The 7923-nt window shown below is 34.1% G+C and overlaps 1 pseudogene; it reads left to right on the top strand.

The window, feature by feature from the left end:
* Positions 1–6371: 6371 nt before the first annotated feature.
* The window catches only part of LOC103257434, a 6884-nt pseudogene continuing 5332 nt past the window's right edge, over positions 6372–7923 (top strand).

Genomic DNA, 7923 nt, shown 5'->3' with positions numbered 1-7923 from the left:
TGAATCTGTTTTTCAACATGGCTAAAGAGATATAGTAGATGTAATTAAATCAAAACCTTGAGATGGAGAGATAATCCTGGATAATGTGAGTAATCCCAGTGTAACAACAAGGTCATTATAAAAGAGAGTCAAGAGGTTTAGAGTCAGAGAATGATGTGAGGACAGAGGTAGAGGTCAGAGATGCAAGGCCATAAACCAAGAAGCACTGGAAAAGTATGAAAATTAAATATTCCCTAGATCATACAAAGGAAACAAAATACCGCTAATATCTTGATTTTAGATGTTTTGACCTACAGAACTATAAGATAACACATTTGTGTTGTTTATAAGTCATTACTTTGAGGGTAACTTGCTAAAGAGGCAATACAAAAAATATGCTGTGTTTAAGATCAAAAAGTTAGTAAAAACATGGGAATCATTTAATAAAGGGATTTTAAACAAAAATGATTCCTTTCTTTGTAAGGCCTTAATTCTGGAGATTCTATTAGCTATGTTGAGGGGTCGAATTTCTTTCCACTTATTTATTTATTTATTTTTTTGTCTCAAGCAATGCCTCTTTTTACTCCCGCTTAGATAATTAGGGAAGTGTTTACAATGCAGCTTTCCAGTCTTGCCTATCAAAAGATGTTGTCTATATCCCTATTCAGTGAGTACTACTTTAGCTCATAGAAATATAGTTCCACTTTGTCTTTGATATAAAAAGAAGCTCAGGTCAGCCTAACACAGATATGGAACAGACATGAGGAATCACAGCTAATACCACGCTCAACCAGTTAGCCTCTAATGAACCCAACTGATAGACTGTAGATGAAAGAGGGCATTTGCCTGAGATCAATCAACACTAGAAAATGACTCCAATTAATCCCAGATGAAATTACCAACCCACTGAATTCTGAGCAAAATAATTGTTATTTTAATCTACTATTAGTCAGTGAGTTAATTCAGGGTGGTGACTAATTGGTAAACATGTATTGCCATAAAAGCCACAAGCCTGTTAGTGTTTGAGATTTAGAGAGCCAAGATTCCACGATGACCGAGAAAAAAGCACAGCTTCAAGGACAGCATGTTCCCAACACCTATTGCAAATATTACCCTCCAGTGCTAGTTGACATAAAACCTGTTTTTGTAAAAAATCAAATTTAGAACAATAAGTCTCTGAGATGTCAAAACATTTTGTTGTAGTACAACCTATCTCATCTTCACTTTTAAGTGTAGGCATAGATATAGCTGTAATTGATCATAAATATACAGTGACAAGAATGGTCAACACTTATCGGAAATCTAACTGCTTGTCAGGCATTATCCCAAGGACTTCCTTTACATGTTTAGATGTTTTAGTGCCTTCAAAGTTAATATCACTTATGTGTCATGACTATTTTCACTTTAAAAACAAGAACACTAATGGACAAAAAGATTAAGTAAACTGACTAAGATCATATAGCTTGCAATATCCACAGTCAATATTGATGGGGAAAAATTCAATCAATTTACCACATTTGTCTCATAAAACAAAACACGGTCAACAAATAAAATCTACTTATCTTCCAATCTATTTGCTTCCAGCAGGTTCCATGTGCAATATCCACACTAAAAAGTCATTACTAGATATCATTTGCAAACTGAATTTACTTATCTTTCTAACCCATGTACCAGTTTGTTTTCTCAGCTTCATGACAGTTACTTGAAATCTATTTGGCTCCAATGAGATGACAATATCTGTGGTGGGTTGAATCACGTACTCAAAAAGATATGCTTAAACCCTAACTTCAGGTATGTGACCTGATTTGGGAATAGAGTAATTACAGATGTAACTACAATGAAAGTTAAGAGGTTTTAAGATTTGGGATTGGTCCAAAATTCAACCTCTAGTGTTTTTACAAGAAGGGACAAAGATACACAGAGACAAATAATGCCGTATGAAACTGGAGGCAAAGATTTGAGTGAGGTGGATGTGTCTACTTGCCAAGAATGAAAGAATTGCTGTTAATCACCAGAGTTAGTACAGAAGCAAGCTACAGATTTCCCCTCAGAGCCTACAGAAAGAAACAACCTTGTTAGCACCTTGATTCCAGACTTCTAGTCTCTAGAACTTTGAAATAATATATATATATATTTTGCCATAAGTCATTTAATTTCTGGTATTTTGTTACAGGAGTCCTAGGAAACTAATATAATACCCTTGACCTAAACTTTGTCATGAGCATTTTTATTCATCAAGCAATTTTAATGGCTGCAGCCATTGGACTAATCCTTCCATTCAGGTACTATATTAGACTGAAAGATTTTTTGTTCAAACCTTACTTAAACTCTTAAACCTCGCCTTTTATTTTCTGGGGATAAAATGCAGTCAGCTCCTCTAATCTGGCAAGTCTGTACATGTTTATGTTGTCATTATTCTCTTTCATTTCTGTGTACAAAATGGCTCACTCCCCTGTCTCCCAACGTTACCCTCTTACTTTTGATAGTCTATAAAATGCACCCAATAATAACCAGCATAGCTTATAAACCTTCTGTTTTCCAACATTTATCCCAAAATTTTAGGTTCAGTAGGCATATATGAGGCTTGCAAATTTATCAGAAGAAAACTGTTTTCTATATGGCCCTACTAAAAAAGTGCAGAAAAGTATAGATATCTATCTATGCTCAGGTAGAAAAAGGAAACATGACATCAGTACATCAGTAAATAATAATAATATTTTCCAAAATATCTCTAGGACAAGGAAATCTTTAGTTAATATTTCTGATTGACAAATGAAGCTTTGTAAAATGTAAAAGAAAAACATAAGAACCAAATAAAATAATCTGTCCTCCAAAAAATCAACAAAAGCATCTGGTTATTTAGTTAATTACTAGTGAGGTCATTGATGTCGAAACATTTGCCAGTATGTATCAGTATCATAATTTGGACTTCTTCAATAACTGTCTTACTTCCTCTTCCTTTTTCTATGAATACCTTCCTCCTCAGAAATAATGTAAAGAAGAGAATGCTTAAATATACAGATATTTACAATTTGTGACCAACAAGAAAAATGATAAATATATAAATATATGGAAGTATATGAAAGTGTAGGGATATTTGTCTCATTGATAACTATATATTAGTTATATATTATATAAAATACGCCTTATTTCAGCTTTCTCTCTCCCTCTCTCCCTCTGTGTGCACGTGTGTGTGTGTGTGTGTGTGTGTGTGTGTGTGTGTGTGTATCTGTGATCTTCTGAATTTCTTGAACTAACAGGCAATTTCAAGTTGTCATCCAAGAGAAAGATTAGTCAAATACAGTGGCATATAGTTCTAGATGTCCTGTCCAAAGGGCTGTTGGATTTGACTGCAGTGCTAAGAAGGACAGCTAGGGATTCTATGCAGCATTTATGCTGAGTTATATCTAAGCACCAGACTAAACTTCTGAATGATCACATTGAATGGATTCTCACTAATTTTCTGACATTTGCACAAAGAAACTTACATAGATCCCACAAGTGATAACTAGCAGACAATGCTTCAAACATTTCAGAACTTTTAAAGTAGGTTTTATACAACTGAACTACCAGTCCTTCTTCAGTACTCTTTCACCCCTGAGGGAAATTCCACCTCTTCTATTGTTTCCAATAGTCTTATGATTGACCAGCAAGAAAAAATATTATAAAGATAGTTGAAACTAAGAGAAAAGTTTTATAACAGAAATCAAAGGTATATATTTTTCTAAAGTTTAGATATTAAAAGTTTTAATAAGCTCAGCAAAAATAATAAGCACATACTTTTTGAGCTTTAATGACTACTAGAAGTATGCAATGCACTTACTAAATTAAAAGTAACCATTTAAAATTATTAGAAACATGTTTAAATATTAAAATAGGAAAAATATGATTGGCATACATTGAATTTGATACTGTTGTTTGCATAACAGTAGCATGATATGTTACATTTTGTTAATACCTGACCTTAAGCATTTCCATTTTAATGGACTAATAATTTTTGAGATAATGCAAAAAGCAAGCAAACAAAAAATCCTATGTTAGATTAGATGGATCAGTTTCAGACTTGATTTTCTTACCACTTTGATGTGTTTGGATATAAAGTAGAAATATTCTTAAACTTCCAAAGTTTGAAATGCATTTATGTAGATTTTGTAAAATACTCACACAATGCATGCATCAAAACCCAAATGTAAATATTTTACTTTACCAAAATGATGTTTGATGATTGAACTCTTTCATAATCCGAATGATTTCTTAAGTTTATAAATATTCAATATTTTATTTTTACATATGCTTCTTCAGAGCTCTTATAGTTTTATAAATTGAAAAACAACAAGTCAGTATCAATGGAAACATTCAATTTTCCAATACAAGAAATTGACTCTATTTTTAAAAGTTCTTGTTTATAGTTTTTTTTCTGTTTTAAATAAGCTATCTCAATGTCTTATAATAGAAAATAATAAAAAGGTAGTTGGCTTACTTATTTCTTTGATTTTTTAAAAGTCAAGGTATAATAATCACTACTGTTCATATAAAAGTTAACATTTTAATAAAGTCCCTTCCCATATAAAGCACAATTTTACATATTATATGAAAATTTACAAAATGTGAGCCTCTGAATATAAAATTACAATTTTATACATTATAGCAACTTTTAAAGAAAAGTCACAATAAAAAAAGAAACCACATTTCTAAAATACTGTCTGTAAACATGGAATACAGTTTGACCTCTCCTAAGATGTAAATCATATCCAATCCAAGAATTTAAACTCTAAAACAGTAATGGGTTGATATCTGGTTACCTCTCTGTTTTCCAGGCACTTCTTTCTTTTTAAAAAACGTTGTGGTAAAATACACCTAACATAATATTTATCATTTTAATTGTGTTTAAGTGTACACTTCAGTAGTGTTAAGTACATTCAATTGTTATGCAATCAATCTTCAAAATGTTTTCATTTTACAAAATTGAAAATCTGTTCCCACTAAACAACTCCGTATTTCGCCCCCCAGTCTCCAGCCTTTGGCAACTACCTTTCTACTTTCTGTTCCTATGAATTTGACTACCATACACACCTCTAATAATGGGTTAATATGTTATTTGTCTTTCTGTGTCTAGTGTGTTTTACTTAGAATCAAGTCCTTAAGGCTCATCTATGCTGTAAAATTTACCAGAATCTCCTTGCTTTCTAAGACTGAATAATGTTCCATTATGTAAAAATCACATTTTATGTATTCATTCATCCATTGATAAAGCTTGAATTGCTTCTGCATTTTGGCTATTGTCAATATTGTTGCTGTGCACATGGGTGTGTAAATATCCCTTTAAGATTTTGTTTTCAGTTGGGCTCAGTGGCTCTGCCTGTAATCCCGCGCTTTGGGAGGCTGAGGTGAGTGGATTGCCTGAGCCCGAGCGTTGGAGACCCGCCTGGGCAACTTGGCGAGACCTCATCTCTACAATAAAATTAAAAAATTAGCCGGGCATGGTAGCGTGCGCCTGTAGTTCCAGCTACTTGGAAGGCGAACGGGGAAGGATTGCCAGAGCCCAGCAGGTCGAGGCTGTGGTGGCCGGGAGCGGCCACTGCACTCCAGTCTGGGTGACGGAGTGAGACTCCAACTCAAAAAAAAAAAAAAAAGATTTTGTTTTCAAATATTTTGAATATACACCCAGAAGTGGAGTTGCTGTATAATTTTGTACTTCTATTTTTTTACATTTTGGGGGAACTCCCATTCTATTTTCATAATGTCTGTGTCAGGCCATATTTTGGCCAAAAGTACACAAGACTTCCAGTTTTTTCACATCAACAACCCCCCCAACTTTTTTTTGAAGAGTAGCTGTCCTAATGAGTGTGAGGTGATAGCTCATTGAGGTTTTGATTTGCATTTTCCTAATAATTAATGATGTTATGCATCATTTTAAATAATTGCTGGCCCCCCAAACATTTCTTGTATTTGGAAATTTCTCATTCTCGCTTTTTAATCACAGATATGTATTTGAATATTTATTTTTCTTTCTCTATATAAATATATATGTTTATTATATAAAACTTTTAGAATCAGAAGTGTTAGTATACTTATATTTCTCTTCAATGGGATTGTGTAACTAAAGCTTCAGATTCAGAGTTTATTTAATAAATATAATGTGACAATTTTAAATTTTCTTACTGAAAGTCAATATCTTCATGATTCATAGAAAGCTATATCTACCCATCACCTACCATTTTTTCCAGAAACAGTGTAAAATAAATTTAGCTCCCCTAAGATTGAGCTTGTGCCTTCTATTAATTATCTTCATTTTTATTAATATCATATACCTTCTTTTCAGAAGAGAACAATGCAATTTCCATACTGGAAAATTTGGAACTATGACTTCCTTAATGACTTGCTTCCAAGCTCAAGGGAAGGTGATGAAAGGTGTTGATGACTTAGACTTCTCCATTGATAATGAGGCAATATAAAAATCTACATATGCAATGAAGTGGACAACCCATCATAGTATAGTTGAAGATTGGGGACTTGATGGAAAGTATTGTGGAGCAAGGGATCTTTAGATACTTAAGGGCAGAACCTGAAGATGCTTATTTCCTTCTTACTGAATCTCCATTGAATACTCCAGAAGACAGGGGATACACTGCTGAAATAATGTTGGAGTCATCCAATGTTCCAAACTTGCACATGTTGTGCAGACTGTTCTTGCCTTAGCTGCATCCTGGACCTCAGTAAAAGTAAGAGAATGGATGTTGATTGGTAGAGTAATAGACAGTGGAGATGGTGTCACTCATGCCATTCCATTGACTAAAGGGTATGTGATTGGTAACTGTATTAAACACATTCCAATCGCAGGACAGGATATAACATATTTTATTCAGCAACTGCTGAGAGACCAAGAAGTAGAAATCCCTCTAGAAAAATCCCTGAAATTTCTAAGACAGTAAAGAAGCATTATATTATGTATGCCCAAATTTAGTAAAATAATTTAACAAGAATGACCCAGATGGGTCAAAGTGGATTAAACAGTATACTGAAATTAATGCTATCTCAAAGAATTTTCCATTGATGTTGGCTATGAGAGATTTTTGGGAAATCTTTTTTTTTTATTTCAATATTTTTTATTATGATGTTGTGGGGTACAGTTAAGGGTTAGGTATACAAATATGCTTCATTTAGGCCTCCTTGTTGATAACAGGTGTCTCCCCGTCCCCAGACAGATGTTTACTACCATTAGTCCCATCCCCCTTCCCCTTCCCCCAGAGTTTCCCCCACCTCTGTCAGTCATTTTCTTATGGTAGTGCGTTGGATGCTCAAGGTACACTGTACGAGTGAGAACATGTGATACTCAGATCTTTGTTTCTGTGAGAGGTCACTCAGTATTATAGACTCTAGTTCCATCCAGGTTGCTGCGAAATTCATAATTTTGTTCTTTTTTATGGCTGCATAGTATTCCATCGTGTATGTACCACATTTTTTAATCCAGTCCTCTTTTGATGGACAGCATGGTTGGTTCCAGGTTCTTGCTATTGTGAACAATGCTGTGATAAACATTCATGTGCAGGTATCTTTTTTATAGAGTGAATTGAGTTCTTCAGGGTATATTCCCAGTAGGGGGATTGCAGGGTCATATAGGAGGTTGATGTTTAGAGCTTTTAGGAATCACCACACTGCTTTCCACAGAGGTTGCCACTAGTTTACACTCCCACCAACAGTGTAGGAGTGTTCTCTTTTCACCACATCCTCTCCAACAACTGTTATTTTTTGAGTTATTGATAATTGCCATTCTGACTGGAGTTAGGTGGTATCCCAGTGTGGTTTTGATTTGCATCTCCCTAATGATTAGTGATGTTGAGCATTTCTTGTTGGCTGCTGAGATGTCTTCCTTTGTGAGGTATCTGTTCATTTCTTTTGCCCATTTTATAATGGGGTTGTTTGTTTTTTTCTTTTCAGCATGCT

Source organism: Carlito syrichta, unplaced genomic scaffold (assembly GCF_000164805.1).
Source record: "Carlito syrichta isolate Samal-C Ts95f unplaced genomic scaffold, Tarsius_syrichta-2.0.1 Scaffold301728, whole genome shotgun sequence".
Classification (NCBI taxonomy): Eukaryota; Metazoa; Chordata; class Mammalia; order Primates; family Tarsiidae; genus Carlito; species Carlito syrichta.
The sequence above is the reverse complement of the archived record's forward strand: the minus strand, read 5'-3'. Positions and strand labels throughout refer to the sequence as shown.